Source organism: Myiozetetes cayanensis, unplaced genomic scaffold, assembly GCF_022539395.1.
Source record: "Myiozetetes cayanensis isolate MyiCay16 unplaced genomic scaffold, myiCay2020 scf10, whole genome shotgun sequence".
Lineage (NCBI taxonomy): Eukaryota > Metazoa > Chordata > Aves > Passeriformes > Tyrannidae > Myiozetetes > Myiozetetes cayanensis.
In genome coordinates, this window is record NW_026086605.1 from 30,256,614 (window position 1) to 30,278,815 (window position 22,202).

General features: G+C 40.6%; 2 protein-coding genes across 31 annotated transcripts in view; both read right to left on the reverse strand.

Moving 5' to 3' along the window:
• The window catches only part of ANK3 (ankyrin 3), a 304,909-nt gene that overhangs the window by 171,846 nt on the left and 110,861 nt on the right, over positions 1-22,202 (reverse strand). The window lies entirely within an intron of this gene.
• Positions 7,727-22,202, reverse strand: part of TMEM26 (transmembrane protein 26) — a 386,732-nt gene continuing 372,256 nt past the window's right edge. The window contains exon 7 of the transcript XR_007632201.1: positions 7,727-7,738. The gene's annotated coding sequence lies outside the window, so the exon portion shown is untranslated. The remainder of the gene's footprint in view (positions 7,739-22,202) is intronic.

A 22,202-nucleotide genomic window follows, 5' to 3' on the forward strand; every position in this document is an offset into this window, starting at 1 on the left:
GACATTCTTTGGCACAGAATTGTAGATCAGGATTCCTGCAGCTGTAATGAGAAACTACAGTCCCTCTTTAACATTGAGTTCAGCTCCATTTCCCCCTCTTCTTTTCCCCACCTCACTACTATTATAAACTGTCATTTCTGATTTACAGAGCAAATATTTTTATCCTAGAAGAGGGTACTCATCACAAAAGCTCAGCTCAGGCACTAAGTAAAATATCAGTCCAGTAAAATGGACCTGCACTGTGGATGGACAATGCTGACCTTCACCAGGGGATATGTGGTGTTTGGGTTATGGAAGAAGCCAGTGACAGACTGGATGGGAAAGCTTTTGCCTTTCATATTAAACAGCAATATACACATTGTAAACGAAGGAAAAATATACAGCTACAGGACTTTAGCAAATAAAGCACATGCAAATTTCTGTGACTTATTTATTTCTTTACCACTGCTAATGATATTATTATTAATATTACTATATCCATCAGCATTCAGCAGACAATTCTCTTGGTCCCACACAATTCCATGGAATTATTTGAAATGTAAATAGAAAAAGCAGAAAAGCTCTTCTATAAGGGCTAGTTCATCTATGAATATTAAACTAAAATGAACCCTCCTGAGAGCTCTGATAGACTGCTCCGGGATGGAAAACCATGTCATTACTGACATGAATCATATTTCCTAAAATCAGTGGCAAGAGAGTGTGCTTTTAAATAAGCACCATCCACACATCTAATATTGAATCAGTATGTATGACCCAAATAAAAATTCATTATTCTTGTTTTTATTATTAAGATTTTTAGTAGAGCTGCAAGTGGAATGTAAATAACTAGTCTTCTGTATTTTTGTTATTGACTACTTTAGCACTTTGATCTAATCTTACCATATGCATAGAAGACCTGAAAAATCACTTCTTAAAAGCTTATAAAAGAAGCAAAAGAGGTGGGTAGCAGCTCTGCCTCTTGTGACAATAGTGCTGGTGAATGTGCTGCTCCTGGTAGTGTCCTTCTGCCTAATTTAGCCCATCATGTAAATCCATACTGTGTGAGAGGACTGTGATATCAGGGAAATCACTGGACTGTAAAAGAATGATTACAACACAAAGAGAGTGGGAGTACTAGAATGAAACATATCAGCAAGATTTGAGAGTTAAATTAGAAATTATTTGCAAAAAACCTCACTGGACATTGATGCAGTACATGCCTCTCACTCTACCACAGATTCATTTAGGTCAGAAAGGACCTTTAAGATTATCAAGTCCAACCCAGCACTGCCAAGTGCACCACTAAACTGTGTCCCCAAATGCCACATCTACACATCTTTTAAATACCTCTAGGGATGGTGACTCCACCACTGCCCTGAGCAGCCTGAACCAATGTTAACACAAATGGATGACTCTGTAAATTTACATCAAAAAAGCTCTCCCATCTTTTTATGCTGCTATATTTCACTTCTTTATCAACACTCAGAGCTCGGATGAAGCACGATACCCCTCTGAACCTTACAGTCTCCAAAGACGCCAAGTGTGCCTTTTGCAAACTTTCAGGTAGATGGATGTCATGACAAAATTTCAGCTCAGAGAATTAAATTTTCCCTAAACCAGTTCCCAAAGCAGTGGCAATTATCTACAGTAGTAGTCTTTATCTGACCTCAGCTACTGGCTGCATTTGCTGCATTTTCAATGCCAACATTAGAGGTTTCTTAAACTACATTTTTTTCTTTTACTTTTCATGCACAGAAAAATATTGGATATCCATATCAAACTATGAATTATTCAGTTATCAAAGTCCTTCAGTATTCTTCAAATGAAAATAAACATTTTTTTCATTTAAAAATACAGTGAAATAATAGATAATGATACGAAACCACAATGGAAAAGTGCAAATAATGGCAACAGGTCAATGTAGTTCATAATATCATGTCTGTCAGCAAAGTTAATGCAAATAGCTCCACAGTTTGACTCACATTTTCCACTGCTTTTTCAACTTGCCAGGTACTCAAGCCTACCTTGAATATATCCAGTATGACCTGAAATTATGGCTGTGTAACTTCAGTTATAACAATTAACTAGATACTAACCCTAAATGGCTCAGATTTCTAGCAACAGGGAAGGATGTACCCGGTATTTTATGAAAGACACATTTAAAGCTATGCAATATATAGAAGCCAAGGGACAATATAGAAAACCTGTGAGGATTAAATGCAAAAATAGTGTTGCTTCTCCTTTTGGTACAATGTTATTAATGAGGTCTCAAGAACTGCAGAACAACTTAAAGAGATTCAGTTTCCTCACACATACTCTGCAGAAAGTGCAAACTGGAAATTCCAGCTTTTATTTAGAGATATATATATATATATTTTGTTGTTGTTTTTGTTTTTTTTTTAAAGTGCAGTCATCTGACAGGGGTTTAAAGAACATCCTTGCTAACCAGAATTTAAAGCCCTGCTGCACAGGTGTTTACTTTTGTCACACTGAACAACAAACTTGTAAATCACAATATCCTGATAAGCTCCGTCAGGCCATGAGATACCCCCTGGAGGACGGGATTTGACCACATGGGCATGAGCTGGCACAGCTTGGACACAGGAAGTTGAATCCCAGTGCACACTAAAGAGCAAGGTCTGGCACAGGCAGACAGACCCACGTTTGCCCTGTCTGGCCTCAGGTGTTCAGTCAAGGTCACTCAAGAATGTAAGGAACAAGCACAGGGAGAAGTTGCCTCAACTGCTCTAAGGTGGTACCCAGTCAGCTTCTGGAGGTGTCACTCCTTGGATTACTAAGGGCCATGAGGGTCCGAATTCAGGTGCCATGGATCTGATCCTAATGAGAGCTGAAAGCTGGGTCAATCTTCTCACTTTCAACATCGAAGATGTTCAAAACAGTGCCTTTCCTCATCTGAGAAAGTACTCAGCTTTCTTTCCATTTATGTTTTTTGACCAGCGTTGTAACCGCAGCAAATAACAAGTGCTGAACCAAAGTAATCTCACAAGGATTTACATATTACATTTAACAGTCGCTTTTAACTGTTAAATGACTAATGGGCTAATTCCTTCTCTGGCACAAAGCCTTTACTCAGAGAGTATGTGAGACTTTGCAAGCTGTTTTCAACACAAAACATATGGGAAATTGTAAACTTGTCCAGGTTATGTTTTAAAATAGGATATTCTGTTGAAGTAATATTTTAGATAGTCCCCTTAGAAAACAAAAGTCAATCATGATAGGTTTTAATGTTCCATTGTGGACAGCAGCTGAATACACATCGTAACGATTCTCATTCCTTTCCACTTAATCCTGCTGCCTTCCCAGCCATTGAATCACTGCTCTCCTTCGTTACTGAAATGCATAACTGAAATGCTGATTAGTGTCCCAGATGCTTGATAACAGAGACAGTAATCAATACCTCCTCTTTAATCTGTCTGTGGAGGATGTTTTGTCCCTTTGTTTTTGGATACAGGCTCTGCTGCCATGATCCATGGCTTTAATATCGCCTGTAGGTTGGATTAGCGCAGAGCACTCTTCTATAGTTATTCCTTACCTTCTCTTGGAACATAACATCACTGCACCACAGCTGTTGCCTATTTGCTGAGTTTGAAAGCACTGCTTTAAAAAGAAAACTAAAGCTCTAAGTAGTTCTGGATTACACTGTCCAAGAGATTTCTGCAGCCAGCCCAGGGAGGGACCAGAGCTGCAGCTCTTGGCTACAGAGCTCATGTACGTGAACTGCTGCCACTCAACTTGCCCAATTGCTCTGGAGTTTTGGTGGTTTTATTTATTTATTTATTTATTTACTTTAAGAGCCACAGTAGAAAAATACTTTCTTTCATCAAGTTAAAAGCTACAAGTGGACTTCCCTTTGGGCAACTGCAAAAATTTGGCCGGAGTTTTGCGAACACCATGGAAATGCTCAGTTATAAAGACAGGAGCCATCTCTCTAAAGCCTAACAACAGACAGGTGCAGGCAAAAGTCCTACTATTTACTTCCCAGATGTTTAATTTATAAACACATTCTTCTGCACTTGTGCTCTGTAAAAAAACCCCACAACTCTCTTTAAAAAAATCTCTTGTGCATCTTTTTAAAAGAAAAATACTGCACAGTGGTATTGCTATGTGACTACAGATAAATATATCATCTACATTGCAGCTTTTACTGCACTATAAGGCAGCCAATTTTAAGACAACATCAATAATTTAGAAACTCAGCTCTGTGCACCCACCTAATTGGATTATCTTTACTTGGCAATTTTTTTCAGTAGGATATTAGCTTCTTTATTTTTATAGGAATTCATCAATTGAGATCTTTCAGTAAACTCATACAACATGCAATCAATAGACATAAAACCACATGCAATTATAAACCATTTTTTCCACCAAGTATTTTTCTTCTTCTCACAGCTTTGGCAAAAGGAGTGCGCTGTTAAAAGTCAAGCTAACATCGTGAATCACGTTTTGACACAAAATATCTCTGGAGACTGAGATTCAGAGAGCCTTATCTAGAGAACAGCACAGCAGCTGCCAGAGCCACCACCTGCAGACACCAGAGAGCTGCTGGGGTCCAGTTTCCCGTTTCTGCAGTGGAACTTCCTCTTGATGCTTCCCTCCAGAAAAAGTGCCTTTTAGCAACTGGGCAAGAGCAAAGGAAAATACCCTTTTTTCCCATGCTGTGTTCTGCATGATGTAAGAGACATGACTTTGGACTGAGGAGGTCACTTCTTGGTGACTACAGGCAAGGCAGAAGCAGTAAGTCCCTATGCCTCATGTGTCAGCCTGAAGCCACCCACAGTTAAGGCAGCCAGCCAGCAGCAAACTGTAGGATCACACATTTAGGTGGGATACAACCTGCCCAAATAGAGCACAAAAGAACCAAGAGGACCTTTTGCCTATGGAATAAAGATGTGGGCTTTTGGGGGGGGTTGTTCATTTAATTGTTTGATTTGGGGAGGGTTTTGGAGGGGGTGGGGTTTGCGGTTTTTTGTGATTTACAGCTGGGACCACATCTCAAGTGCCTCTGAAAAAAAATCAATTCAACCACTCAGAGAATTTTTGTGGCCAGGCTGTCTACAGCAAGAGTTTAAACCAAAATCATACAATCACCTGCCCCTCCCCCTCCCCCCAACCAAAACCCAAAACCAACCAACAAAAAACCAAACAACAACCCCCAAAATACACACAGAAAGGATTACTAACTTAAAACCAAGGCTAGTTGGCACAAGAAAGCTGCCCTTTCTAAGTCCTCAGGAATGGACAGGTAAGAGGCTGAGATGGTTACTTGTGTGCACAAGCACTACTGTCTCATTGTTCCTGACATTTTCATCCAATTCAAGCAGGCATCATGGAGAAACCACCACCACCATCCCTGTGTGAGTACCCAATGTCCACCTGGCTCATTTCTCCTTCAGATGGCAGGTGACTCACTCCAAAGTCCCGTATGTTCTGTGATTCAATAATCCAAACTGTCAGGTTTAAGGATTATTCCACCAGGTCCTTGACTGGCTAAACCACTTCTCTCCAGAGTCCTCTTCTCGTGGGCTGCAAGCCAAAACTGTTTGCCAAATCGGGTGGGTGAAGCTGTGTTTTTCTGGGGGCTGACATTCACTTCAGGAGAGACAGGGGAAATATGGAAAGTCCCTCCATTGCCTGAATCCAGAAGGGATTATTTGGGCCAAAGACTTTAATTACAACTGACAGTGCAGGCGTCCTGCTGATGGCAGCCATTTTACTGATGCCACGGTGTTATCCCCAGTGACACTGGCAGTACAGAATAGCTGCCAAGTGACCCACATTTGTAGGCAGGACCTACTGACCTGAGGGACACTGCTCAAGCCCAGCATCAAACTGAGTCAAGTGACTTCCAAAGAGCCATTACAGAGCAAGAGGTTTCGGTAAATGTGCTGACAGACGTGTCACAGGTGTGAGAGATCGATACCGTCTGCTGCACTAAGCACAGGCAGCAGGTTGGGAGCGCAGCTTCCCCAGGCTCAGCAAGGGAACCCCTTGTGCTGCCAGGTCGGCATTTCCAGAGCCCATGTGTCTGGGGATGAAGGTAGTTTTCATCAAGGCCTCTTCTGACACAAGGGATAATGTTTTCACAGGGATTGTGTGATCTCTCTTCACCCATTGTGCGATTGGTTCTTTTCAAGCTCAATCCTTCATTGGCAATCCTTCATTTGAAACAGTCTTGTGGACTCTCTTTCCTTTTATTGCACAGATACTCCTTAGCTCCCTCCACGTGACCCATCACGCTCTATAGCAATTACAGAAACTGGGTATTTTCCACTTGTTTTCATTTAAAGCAGCAATGAAAGGGAAAGATCACCTCAGCAGCAAATACTCCATGGACCTCTAATGGTTCACAGATGAGTGAGTGAGGGCCATTAACCTACACACTCAGTGTGAATTCTGGGTAATGGCAGGAAGACATCAGTAGACATTTCCACCATGGACTATTTGCAGACCTGGACTTGAGACTTGTGAGACTGTGATGAAGTGAAAGGCTGGAGTTCATACGACAAGAAAAAGGCTGGTTTTGACACACGCCCAGCCAGCACACAAAGATATGTCTTAACAGCACACTGCTACCTTACAAAATGCCCTAAGGTGCACTCACTATATACAGTTTGCTATTTAAAATGTCTAGTAATGTATTCTAGTATGCTCTGACTGCCTTCCTCAAGCTCAAGGGCTCACATGGAAGCCCATACATAAGCAGTGTTACCAGAAATGCCTACAGACCCACTGGTAGAGAAAGTGGGTCTTTTTTTTTTTTTTTTTAAACAATTAGCTATTTTTGGGAACATGGTTCACTTTGAAAGGTTGAATCTCAGTGCTGTTTTCTTGCACAAAAGATAACAGAGAACCATGTACCCAAGAGCTATATGTTACTGCTATGTCTGTTATCTCGCATCAAACCCTAATGGCCCTTCAGAAAATATAAGATATTTCTTGGAAAGAAACAGCAGTGGAAAATTATCACACATGACATTCACATCAACACTGTAGATTAATAAGCCCCAAGACATTTTTGAAGACTGGAAATGAATTCATATTCGAAATGACAAACTCTATTATGACTAGTAGAATAAATATTTGTAATTAAGCTGTTTACAGGGGTTAATTACAGAAACTTTTTTAAAGTAATTTTGTTTTAAAAACAAAATGAACCCAAAAGGGCCTTCAAAAATACTCAAACTAGTGATGCCACAAAAGCTTACAACTATCACGAAGGTAAGAAGCAATCAGAACAAAAGTGAAGTGTTTTTATTAAATTGTGTTTTTAAGTTTTCAGTCCCTTGCCTGCACAGTTTCTTTTGGTCTCACCTCAATGGGGAAAATGCCAGTGACATATCAAGACTGACAGCCAACCACTCAAATGAGCATGTTCTCATAAGCCTATTAGAAGTGGTTTTCTATGAGCATTTGACTTGGCATATCTTTTACTACATGTCTTTAAGTGTTTTACTTGACATATAAAATGCAACACACAGCTAGTGTGTAGAGGGAATAAAACCATGTACAGCTGAAGAAATGACCCTTGATATTTGCTTTCCCATTAAGGAAAAATATACTCCACGAACAGAAGTGGATACTGCAAACTCTGCCACAGGCATTGCTTTCCAAGGAAGTCAGGGGGATTCAATCCCAATGCCATAAAGATTCACAACTGAAATCCTAACACATGGAGCTAAATGCTCTATATCATGAAGAACATGCTCTCCCCTAGACTAAGTCCATATTAAAATTGAATCTCTAAATTTCAGCAAGAGGAATTACTAAGCCCAAAGATATTCATGCCTTATTGCATGTTTAATGGCCTGAAATCATCCCTCTTTTCACCTCAGGCATGAAAGCAAAAAAACTCACCACAAATCCAAATGTCATCCTTTTGGCCTATCCTTATTACAGCTCGAACTCTCATGCTCAGAAGAAAGGCATTAAAAAAAAAAAAAGTGAAACAATGGATAACAGGAGGAATGAGAATGGAAAGGATGGAAAAGAGTATTAAATAATCCCCACACTAGGACAAGTTTTGGACAAAAACAAACCAAAGAAAACTAGATAAAGTGTGTAACATTTTGTCATTGAGATAATGGATCTGAAATCCTCAGGACCAACGTAAAGCAGGTGTTTCTCCCTATTTTATTACTACTTAGTTTGAAATCAGGAATAATTGAACATTTGGCATTTGCAAAATATCAAAAAGCAGCAGGGGTTCCATCATATCCCAGATCAATTTTTATTCTTCTCCCCAAAATTTCACCCAGGGCTGTAATTGATTGGTGCCTGTAAGATGAGCTGCAGCCCCTGCACCAGCCCGAGAGAGCAGGTGTATTAAAGGCACTCAGGGAAGCATCTGTCTGAGGCAGCAAAGGCTGAAAGACTCAACATCCCTTTGCTGCTTTGCTCCTCACTCAGAGGCCTTTGCACACAGGGAACAATGCACCCAGCACTGTCCCCGGTTTATATGTTCATGCAGATCACAGAAAATCTCAGGGCATCCGAAAGACCCAATTTTACTTTTCAACTACTCTTAAAAATTCATTCTGACTTTTTAGTCACAATCAGCACAGTAAGAAAATCCTCTTAAGAACCTTTTGCAAGGATTTCTTGTGTTTCTTCGAAGAACTGAAGAGGTTGCTGCCCTAAATGGCTTTGGATACAAATCTCCAAGAAGCAGGGCCTGCAACATATCCTCGGAAGGCTATTACTTTGGAAAACAACTAAATATTTGAGAGATGTCAAAGGTTGTTTCTAATGTGGCAAGTCTCAGGAAGGAATGCTGTGGAGCACCTCAAAAATTAAATGAAAATTAGGAAGAAGCGGCAGCATCTTTTCCTTTTCCCTTCCAGTTCAATATTTTCAATAACTAGTAAATAAATCCCCAGATGCACTAATGGCTGCCATCCAGAAAATGCATCTGCTGTGTTTATGAGATCTGCAGTTCATAAATAACTGCCAAATATAGAATTATTCACTTCAGTGCTATCAGGGGTTGTTTTATAAGAAAGGAGAATATACAGGAATCATACTTATGAGGTAGATCAATCAGTTTGACTTAGAATTCACATGTGTGGATGTAAAAGCTCAGCTTTTATGCAAAAAGACCACGTACAATTTTTACATTAACTGCCTGACTGGCAATTGAAGCTGCCACCGACCCTCCTGCCATCAGCACCACTCATATAGGTACATTTGTATGGGCACACTTTAGTCCTTCAGCTTATGAAAACCCTAACTCTGTTATGTCAGTGATGTTTTACATCCATGTGCTGTATAACTGTGTAACAAAGGGGCCATTTCCAGGCTGTACATGTTAAACACCACACGGTGCCTTTCATGGCTCCAGACAGAAGGGCTCTCTTAGCCTACAACAACCTGATACTGAAAACCATCCACTGAGGTTAGTGCACAAAAACCCCACTGGATGATACCTGAAGTGATCCAGGAATGCTCTGGTGCAGTAAAGGTACAGGTTGCTTGTATGAGGCTCACATATTGAAATGAGAAAAACGATTTTCCCATTTACGATCAGCTTCTGTAAGTTTCTGATTTCTGCTTCTGCATTGAGTTCATATCAACACTTGCAACGAGCTGGCCATTTGCAGGGTGGGCAGTCTTCTGCAAATAAACCTGTGCTGTCTTCACCTTTGGTTCCAGTTGGGTGGACCTGAATAAACTCTGCTGTGAAGGCCATCTCAAGTCTTTGGATGCTGCTGAGCTCCTGCATGGCTCTCCACCTTAACTCCACCATTATTCTTGGGAACACAAGAGTCCGTCCAGACAAAAAGCCACACAGATATAGTCTATGATATACAGAGAAAGCTTGAGTAAAGACTTTGCGTGGACACATTCAAGTTCTGGACACACAGGCAATCCTGTGCAGATGCTGTCCCCATGCATTTTTTTACTAAAGGGGTAGCTAGGCAAAGACCTGCAAAAAATTCCCACACATTCCTTGTAGAGGGCTGAGTACTTCCATATGTCTTTAGCGGCCCAGACACCCACAACACGACATACACAGGAGCTGCCAGCTGTATCTATCCTGTGAGCCACGAGTCTCTGGTCCCTTGTCAGATAACAGGAAAAAGCAAAGCTCTTCAGCTTCCAGGCACTGAGATAACAGAGGAACATTTAAACCGAGAGGCCAACAGGGGTCAGCCCTGCCTAGCACGGAGGCTGTGACACACCACTGCTATCTCTGCCACCCCCCCCAGCGTGGCACAGGCAAAAGCCACAACTGGAAAACACATAAGGCTTGAATAATTACTGTTATAGAGTATCTCCAGCCATGAAAAAGTAATGAAACATTTGGCAGCAGGAGCCTTCCAAAGGAAGCTTCTCAGGTCCCTGACATTAGTCCAAATTAATCTCAGTTTCGCAATTTTGTACCTGAAAGAAATAGGGAAGGAATCTGGTGGGCTCAGCTCCCTTCTCCTGCACCCAGAGAAACAGAGTGAAACTCTTTGTCTGCAGATCACATCTAGTGGCTTCAGCACCACCTGGACATGGAAGCTGCAGTACTTGCTGTCTGCCCAGGGATGATCCTTCCAAGACAGGCTTGGCAGGAATAATCCAAGTTGCACCTTCAACGGTTGTAAGCCTTTCCTGTGGGGTGCTATTCTACAAGAGACAGCAGTTTTTACTAAATAGGGTCATATAATGAAAAGGGGAATACAAGAAAATCCTTCTTTTAAAAAGGCTCTAGATAGTTAATGGGTATGTGTAATATCAGCCTCAGTCATCTTCCACAGTGGAAAGCATGAATGATGCCCAGGACTATATGTGGGCCACAAAAGTGTAAAAGAGATGCTCAGCCACTAAACCTGACATCGCAAACAGATGAATGTACAAGTAGTCAAGAAGTGGTTGTGCTTGTGCTGAATGTCCCTGAATGTCCCTACTGCTTAGCTAATCTCAATGATGAAATGGGGCAAGTGTTTCAGATACAGCAACGTGCCTCAAATAGTCACGCACAGCTCCCACTGACTACAGGAGGAGCAGCAAGGCACGCTGGAAAGGAGAAAGGACCCCTTTGTGTCCTACCAAACACTGGAGCATCCACCAGATGATCTACTTTTTAGTCACACTTTATCTCATGATCAGCTGGGCTGAAATACTGAATGCATTGTCCATTGTTTAATGATGGAAAAATAAAGCTGCAGGCTGCAGTTGATGTTTACTAAGGTGTTAATGAGCTATTCATTTGATCAGAATCACTGCAGAAGTAACGCTGGGAAATGTAATCTGATGTTTAAAAAAATTTAATACTACTTCTATGTCATGGTAGTTGTGTCTTTTCACTGGCACTTTGCAACGCATATAAAGGGTATCCAATAACTTAAGTGTGTGTACACACACATAAATGTAAACTCAGACAAATTGTAATGGATACCTGTGCATGAAAAATATTTGCCATTTAAAAAAAAACCTGGCCAATGCCAACTCTCAAAAGCAGTGTAAATATTAAGGTTTGCATTAGATAGCCTATGTTTATTGAGATATTGGGAACTGAATATTGCAGGTATATTCCACATACTAACATCAAAGAGAAAAAAAACCCACTCCTGAAGGAAAGTTCTACTAATTTAGGTTTAAAAAAAAACCCCAAGCCAAACAACCAAAACAAAAAACAGCCATTGTACTGGTGATGTGCTGAATTCCACAACAGTTCTGCAGCCAAAGTGGTCTCCCAAGATGTGCTATTATTCCTACCTTCTGCTCAGTCTCCTGAGAAGCCACAGGCAACAAATAACATATTATCTGTACAAGGCATATCAGTACAAGGCAATAATTTCAAACCTTCCACTTTCATTCTAAAATGAATAAATTAACAAGGAAACCAAAGCAAACCCAGAAGTTGTTCTTTTGTATAATTACTGAGAAGACCTGGGGCCAGATCAGGAGCAGGGTAGAAAGGCTTCTACATTAATTTGTCACTTTCATTTTCAGTTTCTGTAGTCTTCGGGAGTTTATATTTGCTCACCCACAAGAATGTGTCTGCTTTTACTGCTGTGCTATATATACACTCAAAAGTTTCCATTTGAAGGGTGCTTTCTTATGATACTGCAAGAAAACCCCACCCACACAACTTTATTCTTTGTGAAACCCAGGAATCACTTGTTCCTTTGGATAAATGTTAGTTATCAGTATCAAAAGAAGATGCAATTGGAATTAAATGTATTGATTCTTCTTCATACAGAGACTGCTGCCTGCAAGCAACTAACATACTCTTTCTATAAGCAAAATAAAGCTATATGTTTGCAAAGAAATCACACATTCCAACTGATTCTAAATAATAACAAGAAATCTTTGAGCTTGGTTATTCTGATTTCTTCCTTGTCATGTGTATGCCTGCTGGTAGGTTTAAATGAAAATCTCTTAGCTCTTCCTCTTTGAAATATTAAATGGGATAAATTTGCTTGCTAGGGTCTGTTTCTTTGAGGTTTTATACCTAGTGGAACCATTTATATCTGAATCAAAAGAGATGAGAGGCAAACCATTAACAGAGCTGAATCTTGTAACGCTCCTTTCAAACATGTAAAGAATCCCCAAAAACACAACATAAAAACAAATTAAGTCTAAAACTGTCCTCTTCTTTAATAAAAATTACCTCAGCTAGGGGGAAATTTTTAAACCACTGCTCAGTGTTATTTCTTTTTTCGTACCAAGTTAAGAAACCTCAGGCCCTCCTTCTGAACATATTTTCAGACAAATTTAAATCTCTGTTTATGTTAAAACATCAGTAAAGGATAATAGCATTTGTCTACTTGTCAATTTGCCACAGCTGAGCATTTTCTGGCACTTGGAAAGTCATTCTTAGAGGACTTGCTCAACATATGGCCAAATATTACATAGAAAGTTAACCAACATATGTTCAGCGTGATAGAGGGAAGGAGGAGGAAAGCAGAAAGCATTGATAAAGGTTAGGCCCTGGTGACTTTCACTTTGTTTTCCACAAGGGATCACGTCCGAACATTCCATGTCTTTATCTTCAGCCCTATTGAATTTGTCAGTAGTGCTGGGGGAAGAGTTACATCTACAGAGTCTGTAGGCTTTCTCTTGAGCTAAAGCCTCCTGATCAGTGAGCACTCACCGTTCAGTCAGTCAACACGTGTATCACACCTGCCTTGGCTTCCTCCCCGGCATATCATTTGTACCTCAGCACACGCTTCGGTGTTACTGGTGCTGTGACTCACGGTTCATGTGTAGCAAAAGCACACCACTGCAAAGCCTTCACCAACCAGCTTTTCTTCAGTTTCTTCTTAAGGGAAAATTAAAATATTTTAATGTTAAAAGATATGACTTTTCAAGGTCGGATTCTCAAAACTCAGAGTGGCCTTTTACAGTCACCTCTGGAACCAAAATTGCAGTCAAGTTTGTGGAAACAAAGATAACCAGGCTTGAAAGTTCTGATGCCCATATAATCCATCAGAGCACAGAAACAAGCGAACAGCAGTGAACCCTAAAGCTAAAGGCATATCCCTGCCAAACCATGAAGTTCTGGGAATTCAGCTCAGAAATGCTTTCCTTCTGTTTCTTTATAATTGCAGGAAAAGATAAACCAGGTGACAGGCTGGGAACAAAAGGAGCTTCTGCAGTTGAACATCTCCTACTAGCACAGGTAGCAATTTGACTTTCTGATGGCAATGGGGAGAAAGCAGAGCCTAAGGTTAACCTGTGGGGGTTTCACTCATGCTTCTAATCAAACTGAAGCCACATTGGTTATCTAAATACACAGTTAAAAGATGAGAAAAAGATGGCTCCTTCTTCCAGGATTTTATACTCTATCATTGTAAACAACGAAATGTTTGGCAGGTACCCTTTTCTAATTGCCCACTGGAGATGCAGAGATGACAACTTGGTAACAAAGAACCCACAGCACCATAAGCAAGGCAAAGACACTGAGAATGTGTTTTGAAAATGTGTTCTTTTTACCTACACTTTTACAACTGGAACTACAAAGGACTGCAGCACAATCTGCGATAAAGACACATGTCAGAGACTGGATGATGGTTCTGTCTCTGTTCAACAGAGAGAACCAAATTGTAAAAATTCTGAGGGTGCATTTTAACCTTAGAGTTAAGCTGCAAGACAAAACCAAGGGTGCTTATGTGCTCCTCTCTGCCTCTCTCAGCCACCTCTGATTCCCACAGGGCCAGCACTGCTGCATCCCCAAACCACTGGTGGCCCTCCAAAGTTGAGTTGAACATCTGCAATACTAACATGCAAATGCTGGGGGTGATGAGATGAAGAGGAAAAAGAAAAGGAGTTAAAGCCACGCAGTTTTCAGTGACAAGTTGCTCAGAGTCCAAGAATACTGTAGCCCAGGAAACACAGGGCCATATTCCAAGATCACACTGAGACTACAACAAGGTTTCTGACTTCTTTTCATCCACCTTTGTGCCTTATAGCTTCTCCAGGGTCATTGACATGTAGCTCACAGTATGGTTACAGATACTCTCTGAGAGCCCCAAGACAGATGAACAGCTTTGCTGCAAATGAATCTATATTCTCATTTTTCAGTATTCAGTTCCTCAATAATCAATGCCACCAGATATTAAGCAATTGTATTACTGGCAGAGGAACTAATGTTGCACGTTTCCTCCAGCTGCACTGATCAACACTGTCTTGTTTGGTCTGCAGACATCTGGCCTCTATCTGAAAAGGTTTCCTGAGAAAAGCAAAACCTATAAAACTATGATTTTTATTAATTTTATCCTGGAAAGAATATTGTATGTGCTCTGCAAGCATTTTACTTACACAACTGACTATGCTGTTTATCCCTTAGAATTAAAAGTTTGTATCTGAAGAAAGATACTCCTTTAGCAGATCCAGGAGATTGAGTTCAGTTGTAAAACCTTGCATGTTAATTTGGCTGGTAGAAGTCAAAGAGCATATTTCTGACTTCATACAGAACTGGATCAAGGACAGTCAGTTCAGCTTTGAACAATCTAGTGTGTTCATGGAGAACAATGTAAAGCTCTCAAGAGAAAGTTGTTTAGACCCTGGCAGCAGAGCACGTGAGTTAGGACAGCAGTGTCCTAATTACAGCAGTCCAGGGCTGTGGGAAAGCTGCTGTAACGAGCTTGGAAGGAGCAACGGCCTGCTGAAACTATCCTGTTTCTGGAACTGTGAAGAGCCAGCAGAAGAGTCTCTGCCTGGCAATCACCTCTAGACACCTCTAAAGAAGAAGAAATCTTCCTCTATGAATATTTCCATTTTAATCTCATTGAAACAGCAACTCCCAATTCCCTGCAGAGTTGGACTCTAACGTTTGCTTACACACTCCAGACACCAACTACAACAAGCCTTCCATTCTTGACCATTAAACTTTCAAATCTAGTGAGATTTGAACTGCCTTTGAACTCCATCATACCATAAGATGGGAAAACAAAACCTCACTCTACCTCACAGTGAAGGTAGAAAACCCTTACTCATAGTAAGTTTTCACTTTTACAGCCACCATCAGAAACTGCAGCTCTGCTCAAGTCAAGGCAGCCAACAGAGTCAAGCAACCCAAAAAATAAACAGGCAGGAGGGGATGTTCCAGGCCCAGGGAGCTGCTCTTATCCTCCTCGGGGCTCCATCTGTGGAAAGCTGAAGGCACAAAGAAGGACAAAACAAGCTACCTACTGTACCTAAACTCTTGCAGTCCCCTAGACTTTCACCTAAAACTTGTTACATTTTCCCCCTCTCACTTGAACAGAGTGAACTGAACGCCACCAGCTCTCTGCAGCTGAAGTATCAGGACCTGCAGCCAGACTTCTGCAGTGTTCCCTTTTTGACGTCCAGCTGGGGATTGTGCTCTGTGACCTTCAAACAGGAGTACAGTCCCCCAGGGGTGCTCTGGCCTGTTTACACTCACTGCCAGTCTTTGGCCAAAGCCAGTGCATTTGCAGTCCTGTAACTGCTGAATGCCTGTACAAGGTGCAGACAGATTTCACAGCCCCCACATTTACCTTTGCAAAGAGGAGAGAGGCCAAAGCCTTTAGTACCAACATTTAATGTCATGAACATTGGATTTCTGAGGGTTTTGCTAAAAGCCCTCCAAACCAATTATTCATTGTCTGACAGTTAGAGTGCTCAGCCCTGACCAGCACAGAATGCTCCTGGCAGAGGATGCTTGATAAGCACACTAGGAACATGAAAAGTACAATTTGAACACATCTGGATTAATTCAAACAAACCATTCCTCCGCTTACAGTGTTGTATCCGACTGACTTGTTCCTACTTCAGAAACAACTTTTTATCATTTCAAGACGAATTATTCAGATAAAACGTTCTTTGACTGAAGAGCTGCTCTATAAGTTAATGCTTAAGCATCCCTCAAGTTTTTAGAAGCACAAATACACACATAATACACCTGTAAAAATCCACCTCTCCTTATGTAATGGAGATTTTGCATGCCTGCTATCTGCAAATGAGATTTCCTGGTTTCAAGTTCATTGCCCTTGAGGGCAATCAAGTAATGCGATGAAATAATGGAAGGTTTCTGCTGTTACAATGAAGGTCAGTATACAGTGGGTCATTTCTTTTGTCTCACTTTTCAGGATGATCAGAGCACTGAGGCGATAAGAGGGAAGCCAGTGCTTTTGTGTGATGCAAAATCATCAAGCTGTATGTCCAGTCATTGCCTGGTGCTGCACTGCAGCTTCTGAAACAAATCCTTGCCTGTCCCCAATGACATTAGGAGAGCTCAGGGCCTGCTTCTATTTTAAAATGACAGAAGCATTTTCCCTTTAAGGTTAAAAATACTCATGATCACAGTATCTGACCTTATTGTTTTGAAAGAATCATCATCATTTATAGTGGTATTCATTTATTAAACACATACATGTGGAAGTTAAACAAAAGTGACAGGAAAAATAGGATGCATGGAGACCACTGTGAATTGAGAGGGAATTTACACAGTTCACCTGAGGCTTGCCTGATTTAATGAAGACAGTAAACTGCACAGCACAGGAGCTGCATTCCATGCTGCATACACCACTACGCAGCTGTAGCTACTGGGGACAGATATTCCCTTCCTTCCAGCTTTGTAATACTCTCTCTCATTTATCACACATGGGATATTGGAGAAGAGTCTTTACATTGTAGGAGGTAGTCAATAACTTAAGCATACTAGATAAATGGATATGAGGAAAATTATCAGGAAAAATTATTATTTTCCTCTCCCTTACCCTCCCCACACTTGGAAGATGAAGAATAGACTAATTCTTTGTCTGGTTGCCATGAAAACTAAGAGATGCAGCCTTACCTCAGAGGAAATGATGTTATACTCACACAATGAATAAGAAATGAGAGCTGCATGGTCCTATCTCAGCAACACAAAGCTGAGTCAAAAAGGAGTCTTTCTAAAACCCAGGCATGTGTGGATTCTAATCAGCTCTGTTTATAATGTATGATCATAGTTAATTGTTCATTAATTCCACCATGTCATTTGTTCAGAGATTATACCCTCCACATAATGACTGTTTTGGGGTACACTCCAGCAGAGGAAATTAAAATAGATAATAGCTCTGATTTTAAATAGTCTTCATAACAATCTTAAGTTTGATTCCATTAACCTCAACCAGTTTTTAAAAGGTTTCAAAACATCAAAAAACTGTCTGTTCTCTCGAAAAAAAAGTAAATGTACATGTGTAAATCAACATGCCTACAGAACTGATGTGTTTCTCTCTGGCCCTTGGCCTCACCCTGACATCTACCTCCCTACTAAGCCTTCCCCTCAGGGGATGGGAAGGTGAAGGACCTTGAACCTGCAGATGCACAATTCACCCCAGTTCAGCAGGCAGCCTGGATTTTAGTGACTTGTAATTAGCCAGCGCTGAAAGGAACAGCCACTAAAAGAGCACCCAGCATGAAGTGCTTGTATTAATGATAATGGAGATGTTCATGTTTCACTCCTGGATTTAAGAAAACACTTAAGAAAATTAATTTTCTCTGCTTTAAAAGATGAGATATACTTGCGCAATGTCACCAAGAACACGCTCATCTGAATAACACTGAGACTTAACAATTTTACTGCTTCTTTCAGTTTCCAGAACACAGATGAGTCAAGAATGACAGTGTATGCTTAATATGCAATCACCTTGGGCTCGCATTTCATTTCACTTGCAGACTTAGGGTGAGTTGATCCTTAATAGTTTTCACAAGACTGATTTTGCTATAGGGTCATGATGTATTTGGCGAGCTGTCACAAAGAGAGCAGCCTGAGTGATTGAAATGGCTCCCTTGGCTCACAGCAATAAAAAAGAAATCCCTGGGAACCCCCTCCCCCAGCACACAGAAATTATTTCAGCAAACCCTCCCTGAATATAAATGACACGCTGCAATCAGAATTTTCAGCTTTCAAAAATACGCAAAAAGAAATTTCAAAACAAAAACAACAAAAAAAACCCAACAACAACAACAACAAAAAACCCACAAAAACAAAAAAGCAAAAAAACAAACAAAAAACCAAACCAAACAAACAAAAAAAACCCACAAACAAAAAATGCTTTGGTTCAACATGCCAAAACAAAGCTTTTAAGTCATGGACTATTTCATTTTCAAAACTTAAATCAGTAATTTATGGTTTTTTTGGTTTAGTGTTGGTTTCTTTTTAATTTTTCAGAATGCATTCATCTTGTTATTGACTTGAATGCTTTGTTGAGCTTAAATCAAATTTGTGACTGAGTAGATTAAATTCTGTATTTTTGAAATTAAGAAACTTATCTGAAAAAAATTGGCCTGAATTAGCCGCTATGTTTTGGCCAATATCTTCCAAATTTACAGTTATTTGTGGCATAAAAATAACTACCCAAAGGAGAATTTATATACTTACACTTTACATATTGGATTAATACCTCTGTAACACTATCCATATAATGAGTTAATTAGCTGCTTAATAAGCATGATTAAATCAATAATAAGAGTGTAATTATCAGCAGTGACTTAGTGATTGGTGGCCTTCTATGCCATTTGTAATGGACTTATCATTACTCTTGTCTTCAAGATTTTCTTGCTGTCTGTGTCTGATCATTATTTACTGAGGTACAAATATTAATAACACTGGTTTTTAAAAAAAAAACAACTAGGAAGAAAATAATGTCTTTGAAATATCAAATTTTTTAATTGATTAGATTCCTCAATATTTCTATCTGCTATTTAAGCTAAATGCTGTCAGCTCCAGCTCCCAGGTGCTCACACCCATCCTTGTTTGCACAGAGCTGGGATAACCAATAGCATTTCAGGATGGACCTTTTCTCCTAAAAACTCTCTCTCCTGAGGGGATAAGCACCATGACCCCCATGCAACACATCACTTCAGACCGGTCTCAGCTTTAAGCACTCAATGCTCCTCTGTACTCAACTGAATTACAAATAGGCTTGAACTTATGTGCATGCTTAAGAATCGTGCTGGATTTGTGCCAAAATATTTAGCACTTTTGACCACCCAGACCCACGACAACAAAAGCACAGAAACCTTGCACTTTGTTTAGTCATCTGTGAGCTCTGAGAAACAACAGTGCACCTTTTTACTGTATTTCCGTCTGAAAGTAGAAGTAAAAATTAAATAAAGATTTCAAAACCAGAAGCTGCCCAAAGTTTTTCTTTACTATCAGTTGAACACATAAAGCTGACCACCCCATCTAGCTGCAAAATACTTTGTTTTCTGAAAACCAAAATCTGTGCCTAGTACTTAGGATAATTTCTCCCCATAAACTTCAATTGCAACAGCCAGTACATCTTCAGCAGCTAGAGGTTTTTAAAAGCAAAGCAAAGAGAAGCTTTCCTTGCTCTAAGGCAGAAGAATTTAGCTCTCTAGAGGAAGGAAAGATTTAAGTCCTTCTTTCTGATGAGACAGGTGAGTTCCCCTCATTTTGCAGGCTATGCTACAACTGGTTGGACTCCCATGTGCACTTCCATTGCACTTGTCAGCATCATTCAGGAAAGGCAACAATGCCATGGCCCATGGGTCTAATTGTTTTCAAAAGTAATTCCAAGTAAAATGCAACTAGACTTAAGAGACTTGCAGCATCTTTAAAGTGAAATCTTAATGTTTTCATATAATTAGAATGGAAGACAATTGTTCTCTAAAATACCAGCAGTATGCTAAACAGTGCAAGGCTGAAGGACCAGGTTTCCTCCTCTGCCTGCCCTGCACTGTTACTGTGCAGTGACAGGACAGCACCTCCCAGAAAACATACCTCCCCTTTCCTCACTGCAGAGGGAAATCTAAAATCCAGCATCATTTTTATTGCTCTGCTATTAAACATTCTGGTTCTGCCATTGCAAACAAGTGTTGTCAGTCTGGGGCTGGTTAATACACTCCCTCTGAGTTACCTCTGACCTTGTCCTCTCTTGCCACCTCTCTGCCCCTGAGCAGCCACTGATGCCTCTTCATCAAACAGCAGGATGTACTCAAAATAAGGTCGCTACACATTAAACCTAACTTTTGCTGCTAGAAAATCCTCCCTAAAGCTATGCAGCCCTAATCTGAAGCTGTCAAATATTAGAACTACAGACAATGGCATTTATTGAATCGCAGTAACTGGCTATCTCGGAAATGAAACTGGTTCCAGGCAGCCCTCATGTTAACAAGGCTCCACATATCCAATTTATATTTCAATGAGCAAAACTATCCAAGAGGCAAAGGACTGAATATTCATCTGAGCAACAAAAGCATAAAATAACTGATTTTAACAAAATCAACTGCCACTAGTTAATATGCATGTTTAAAAAGAAAAAAACAAAAGCTATTTTGAATAACTAAATCACACAAAACTGATCCAACATTAGGAAGACCTAACGTAAAGTTCCACTCAGAAGTCTCCAAAAGCTCCGGCAGAGGTTTTGCTGGCCAGCTTTGCCCAATCTCCCTCTGCTTCCCGTCCAGTTTTATTTTTTCCCTTTGTATATTTACTTCCCTTTGTATATCTTACTCTTTCCGTAAGATATTATTATGTTTGAATATGAATATAATCTGTGACTTTATTTTCCTTTTCAGATATTACCTTTACTCCTTTCTCAGGCAACTCCTTTGGACAACTATTTTCTAGGAAACAAGGCAGGCAGGCACAGAGAACATGTCTTGCGAAAACTAGGACAGAGATTTTGACTTGTCAAGAAAATGTGAGAAAATTTTACTGCAACTGAGAAAGAAACACACAGAAAGACATTAAGCTGAATTTTGTTTCCCCCCCATAAACTTTAACAATGAAGAAGAATATATTTTGGTTAGCAGACTACAATTTTAGGGAACAATTGATATTTTGCAGGCATAAATTAAGTGCTCAACTTTTTACCAGAAATATCTTAAACCTGACAAGCCCTGATTAATTTGTGGTTAACTCTTTGTATGTAGACCTTGACAAAGCACTAGGCTATATAGCCACTGTATAAATTCAAGCAACCAGATAATGGAGAAGAGATATTATCTTTTCAAGGACTTAATCAGATACAATTGCTTGGATGTCCTCCAAACAATTAAATGTCTCACCCTGCTATACACAGCTAGAGGGGTTTTATCATTTTGCCTACCTCAGTGCCCGAATTCCTCCCCCTCCCACGCCAGCAGCCCTGCCTGGGGAGGAGGGGCTCGCAAGGACCACTGCAGTCCCACGGCAGCAATGCAATCAGAGCAGCCCTGCAGGCAGCTCTGTGTTTGCTCTCTTGCAGCACAGCGGATGCTCTCAGGGAGGAGAGACGTCCCCTTTGCCATCTTATCAGCCACACATCGCCTGTGCTGCTCAGAGAGCCTGTCTGCACTGTCCTGAAAGGAACTGCAGCCTCCCTGAACTCAGCAGGGTTTAGAGCCCAGGCCCCAGCACAGGCTGAATTTTTGCTGGCTTTGTCCTTCCTATTCTGCTCCCTTCCCTCCTGGGTTTTATCTACTGACTCAGCATGGACAAAACATTTCAGGCTATTAAGGAGCTCCTTGGAATGAGGGGTTCATCTCCCAGCACCTAGTTACAGGCAAAATAACCCCAAACTTCTGGGGCAGCTGTCCCAATCACTCTTCCTGTATCTCCCCTTTAAATACTGCTCCCATTTCAATATCAAGGCCCTTTCTAATCCTTTCATTCCTTTTTTCTCATCTTCCTTCAAACTGACTGGTTTTAAAAGAGCACCAGCCTTATTTGCTCATTTGCATTTGGTAGTAAACAAGGAGAAAGGGGCAGCTTTGCTGTTGGGAACAAAGGGCTACGATTTTGAACAGCTTCCCTG